Raw genomic sequence first — 6181 nt, 5'->3', positions numbered from 1 at the left:
CCTTCCCCAACCCCTCTCCAGGCCTCTGGACACCAGGCTTTCTTCCCTCTCCCCAAGACCCGGCTTTGCAGGTGGCGCCCAGATGCCGGGGCGGGAACGTGGGTGAGGGGTCAGTGGAGGAAAGGGGGTCCCTTCCCATCCTGGCCCAAGGCCTGGAGCTCTCTACCCACATCACTGTCTCCAGAGCGGCAGGACTCCTGAGTTCGGGCCCCGCCTTCTCATTGGCTTTAATTTCGCTACCAGTGAGAAGTGGGGAACGCCCCCGATCTCTGGGTCATTCCTACAGCCGGGTAGACAAAGAAGAAGGGATGGGAAGACGATCCTCTGGAAGACTTTAACAGGACTTTTGGGCTTTAGTCGATCCAGGCAGTCTAGGGGAGGAGAAGGTCAGCGTCCATTCACCTTTCGCCCACGAATGCATGCAGCTGCGAAAGGGGGGTGGGCATTGCCGACTTATACTTCCCAAGCGCTTAGTACAGTGCTCAACACACAGTAAGCGCCCAATAAATACGATTGAGTGAATGAATGAATGAACCCAGATAGGAGCAGGAACGGACACTCTGCTCTAAATTCCCCTAAACTCTCAGGACTTTGCCCTGAGGCGCGGAAATGGGAGGGTCCAGGGTTTAAGGAGGCTGCCGGAGAGGAAGGGGCTGGAAGTCTGGTTACATATTAACCGGGGCCGCGAGCATCGCTGGCCGTACGAAGTGCCTGTGGGCGAGTCCCAGGCCGCAGCCGCAGCCGGAAGCAAATCCGGTTGCCCCCCACCGCGACCACCTTCTCCCCCATCCCCCTTTACTCACTAGGAAGAGAAGAGTTGGTTTCTCAGCATTTTCTTGCCTCCTTAAGCTCGGCTCTCTTCCCCACTCCACACACAATACCGAGATGGGCCTAAGTTCCTCGCTAGACCTGGAGGTCAGAAACTGTGCACTATCTGTAGTTAGTGCCCCCGACTAGGAGGCAGTACTCCTGGAATTGGGCTCCAGCTCTCAGATCCACTGCAGACTCCTCCACTGAAGGACCTGGGGGACATGACTGCCCATTCCCTCTCTGTCCTTGAGAACGCTGGCTCTCCCCTGCCACTGCCCCAACTGGTCTGGTGTCCCAAATTTGAGAGAGGACAGGAGTGATCACAGAAGGAAGTGGAAGAAGTGGATAAGACAGAGAAGACTCTGAGGGAGGCAAATCTAGGAGGGGCTCTGGGAAAGTGAGGTGGGAGAGAAAGCAACAAGGCATCATGAAGAGACTCTGGAACTCCTCCACAGACTTGGGGTCTCTGCCTTGCTCTGCCACCTCACCTGCACTATGCCCATAAAAACGACCTAAAATATTCTCTCCCTCTCTCCCATACCATAAAGGACTTTTGTGGTCACCACCCACCCAAAGGGTAAGGGGAAGCTTGGCCTCTCTGTCCAGAGAGAAAATTGAGGCCCATCCCTGCCCAGGTTTCCCCTCCATCCTCCCAACCCCCAGGCCCAAGACTAAAAGAAAGAAGAGCAAATTGACATTCTAATAAGAAATCCATCCTCCCAGGTTAATCTGGTCCTGTAGACTCTAGGGGCTCCCGGATGGGAGGAGGGGGATGGTGATCTGTAAAAATGGGAGAATAGCCTTGAGGGTGGAAATCTGGGGTCCTGCCCAGCCCTTACCTGAACTTGATCCCTCTGGATTCAGGACACAGATGAGTGGTTTTCTCAAAAGTGTCATCTGATCCATCTAGGAAAGTGGCAGGCAGTGGGAACCCATCAATGATCATGACACAACGAAAAGGATCAAGAATGACAGCAACAGCATCATTAAAAACAAGGGACAACTCCAGGAATAGCAGAAGTGCTCGAGACGATAAAGCAATAGCATGATTGACAAAGACAACAATGAGAGTAACATTGACAATGACAACATTGTGAAAGTGATAGCAACATTGGTAATTTACTCAGAAGGGATCAGAGACACCCTTTTCCCAAGAACAGGCAAAGGCTCAAGCCAGGGCTGAAAGTAAAAAAAGTAGACACGACCACCTGTGGCAGCAATGGCAATCAATCAATCAATCGTATTTATTGAGTGCTTACTGTGTGCAGAGCACTGTACTAAGCACTTAGCACTGTAATGGCAGCGGTCAAGTGCATTGTGCAGGGGCCAGGGGTTAAGACAGGCATGGAATCAGTCCCCCACAAGGGGAAAAGGCCTGTGTTGCCCACCCCCCCAACAACAAAAAAAAATCCTGGGCAGCTTCCTGCTAACAGAGAGCAAGGAGTGGATCCACCTCCAGCTCCTGCCCCTTCCGGCTTTCAGCCACAACTACTGGTGACCAAGAGAAAACCTGGACTGGGGGCAGGGTCAGGTGCCACAGCCCCTTCCTGGCCTGAGGCCGCATGTGACAGACATACATGGTAAGGACCAGACCCAGAGGGAATAAAGAGGCAGAGGCATAGAGATTCAGACGCATATATCATCAATGGTATTTATTGAGCCCTTACTGTGTGCAGAGCACTGTACTGAGCACTTGGGAGAATACAACAGAGTTGGTAGACACATTTCCTATATAAGTAATTTATGTGTAGGTATTTCTGTGTGTTCAGTAACTCTACTTCAGTCCCTTTATGCTTTATGTTTGTGGGCCTAGGTCTGTACTATCACACAAATCTTACACCTCTCCAGTACATTAACTCTTCCTTGGTAGTGTTTTATTCTTCTTTTGATTTTCCCCAGCACCTAGTACAGTTCTCTGGCCAAGTGGGAACTCAATGTAGGCTGTTGGTTGATGAGCACGAGGAGGCATAGAAGTATAGACAAAGATACTGAGAGACAAAAAGATACAGACACACATACGTCAATCCAATACACAGAGCTACACGGTAACACACTCAGAAAACACACACACAGACACATCCACTGGGTCCAGTCATGAAAAGGTGAGTTGGGTATAGTCTAAGGCTCAATTCAGTGGGGCCAGGACCAAGAGGAACTGCAGCTTCCAGTAAATTCAGCCTGTCATGCACACCTCACACAAGTGTGGAGTTTATGTGCACCTGCTGAGGCTATACACTCAGCAATGCACTTGGAATCACCATGGTTTCATGGCTCCCACCCTAACTGGTAACTATCTTCCTACTTGGACATCAACACTGACCAAAAGAACACTGGATGTTGAGTCAGGTATGGATGATCATTCTCCCCACCTTCAAAGCCTTATTTAAAATCACATCTCCTTCAAGAGGCCTTCCCTGACTAAGCCCTCATTTCCGCTACTCACTCTCCCTTCTGCAGCACCCTTGCACTTGGATCTGTACTTTTTGTATATCTGTACTCTGATACCCACTTATATCCATAACCATAATTTATCCATTTATATTAATGTCTGAACTGTAAGCTCCTTGCAGGCAGACAGCATGTCTATCAACTCTGCTATATTGTACTCGCCCAATAATAACAAAAATTATGGTACTTCTTAAGCACCTACTATGTGCCAAGCACTTTTCTAAGGGCTGGGGTAATATAAATTAATCTGGTTGGACACAGTCCCTGTCCCACATTGGGCTCACACTCTAAATCCCCATTTTTTACAGATAAGGTAATTGAGGCACAGAGAAATTAAGTGACTTACCCAAGGTCACACAGCAGACATATGGCAGAGACAGGATTAGAACCCATGACTTTGGGCAAGTCACCTAACTTCTCTGTGCCTCAGTTACCTCATCTGTAAAATGGGGATTAAGACTGTGAGCCCCACGTGGGACAGCCTGATCATCTTGTATCCTCCCCAGTGCTTTGCACATAGTAAGTGCTTAACAAATGCCATCATTATTATTATTATGACCTTCTGACTCCTAGGCCGGTGCTCTATCCACTATGCCATGCTGCTTCCCAAGTGCTTAGTACAGTGCTCTGAACACAGTATGAGCTCAATAAATATGACTGATCATTTGATTAATATCCATTTATCAAGATCACTTTGGGACTGGACCTGGCTTGCAGGCTGGGCCTGGACAGGCTCCAAAATTAAAGCTCATGAAGGGCCTTAATAACAAAACAACAATAACAATAATAATAATAATAATTGTAGTATTTGTTAAGTGTTGACTATCTGTGCTAGGCCCTAAACACCAGTACTAAACACACCAGACCTAAACACCAGTGTAAATGCAGTGCAATCAGATGCACTAATAATTCTGGAATTTGTGAAGCATTTACTATGTGCCAAGAGCTGGGGTAGATACTACATAATCAGTTTGGACCCAGCCCCTATCCCACTAGGAGTTCATAGTCTAAGGTGTAGGGAGAACAGGTTTTTAATCCCCAGTTTTACAGATGTGGAAACTGAGGCACAGAGAAGCAAAGTGACTTGCCCAAGGTCATACAGCAGACAAGTGGTGGAGCCAGGATTGGAATCCAGGTCCTCTGACTGCCAGGTCTGTGCTCTTTGCACTAGACCGTGCTGCTTCTGTCACATAGAGGGCTCAGACAAACCTAGATGCACATACTCATAAAGACAAATATATACATATGAAAGAACACTTACATTTCACTCGTTGCTGGGGAAAGGACTTCTGTCTTTTCTCTTAGCTGAGCCCTCCCTCTAAAGTTCAAAAGAAAAATTCAGTCACCTGAAAGGTCAGCTCTGGGCCTGGCCTACTCCCTGCTCATCAGAGATTTCCCTTTGCAGCCTTTGAAGGGACAGAAGAGGGGAGAGTAGGTTTGGGAGCTGGAGGCCATCAATTAAACACAATCATCTTTCAGGACCCTGAGTGGGGAAACAGGTGGGTCCTCAGGGACAGATGCAGAGGTGGGGGCTGGCCTGGAATGCCCTCCCTCCGCACATCCGCCAAGCTAGCTCTCTTCCTCCCTTCAAAGCTCTACTGAGAGCTCACCTCCTCCAGGAGGCCTTCCCAGACTGAGCCCCCTCCTTCCTCTCCCCCTCCCTATCCCCCTCCTCCTTACCTCCTTCCCCTCCCCACAGCACCTGCTGTTTGTACGTATTTATTACTCTATTTTATTTGTACATATTTATTCTATTTATTTTATTTTGTTAATATGTTTTGTTTTGTTCTCTGTCTCCCTCTTCTAGACTCTGAGCCCACTGTTCGGTAGGGACCGTCTTTATATGTTGCCAACTTGTACTTCCCAAGTGCTTAGTACAGTGCTCTGCACACAGTAAGCACTCAATAAATACAATTGAATGAATGAATGAATGAAAGGGGAGCGAGGTGGAGAAAGGGAGAGAGGTAAAGAAGGGAGAGAGAGAAGAGGAGAGCAGGACAAGTCCCTATTTGACAAGGTATACCCCTGGCCTCCCACAGCCCTGTCCACCCTCTTGGCCCCCAATCAAATCCTCATTCTTCCCTCTATCCATCTGTGTACCTTTGATGCTTCTGGGGCCTGTTGGACTCTCAGATCCCCCATCCATGGGGCACGCCCATCCCTGGCTTTATTCCCCAAACTCCCTTTGGGCCTTGTCCTTTTTCTTGTTCCTCTTTGCTCTCTCACCTCAGAGACCTGATCAGGACGGCTGCCTGTTCCTAAAACGTCAGAGGGTGTCCAGGGGCTATCCAATGCAGACTGTATCAGGTTCTCCCAATCTCACGGACCTCTCCACCCCATCAAAATACCTTCCACACTTAGTCCTTGAAACCTCAGGGTTTTCTTTGTGTCCCGATGTGCCTCCAGGCCCGGGTACGAGTATGTGTGTGTGTTTCAAAGGGAGAGAGCAGGGTTTGGGGAAGGGAAAGGGCGACAGAAGGAGAGGAGAGGGAGGAAGAAAGGGGAGTATGGGGAGAAGGGAACATGCCAAGGAGAGTGAGAAACCCAAGGGAGAAAATAAAGTGAGAGGGCCGGTCTGAAGGTAGAGGAGAAGCGGAGGCCTGGAGGATGGGTGGGGGTGGTGGCGGTGTTTGGGTGTGTGAGTATGCGACTGTGTCTGTGCGTGTTTCCCTTTCTCCTCTTCCTCCTCCTCCTCTCTGATCTCTCCCAAAAGCAATCCGGCTGGCTCAGCCGGGTGGTGACTCTCCTCCTCCTCCTCCCCCTATTACGCTCCCCTCCCCGCCCCATTCCCCAGGTTCCTCCTACACCTTTCCCGAGGAACCAATGCCCGGCCCCTAGGGGAGCCACCTCCACTCACGTGGTATGAATCAGGGGCAGGTAAGTCCGGGGGTGGGGGTGGGGGGAGAGGCGGCCAAAGCCCAAG

The sequence above is a fragment of the Tachyglossus aculeatus genome, chromosome X1 (assembly GCF_015852505.1).
Source record: "Tachyglossus aculeatus isolate mTacAcu1 chromosome X1, mTacAcu1.pri, whole genome shotgun sequence".
Lineage (NCBI taxonomy): Eukaryota > Metazoa > Chordata > Mammalia > Monotremata > Tachyglossidae > Tachyglossus > Tachyglossus aculeatus.
Note: the sequence above shows the minus strand (reverse complement) of the source record.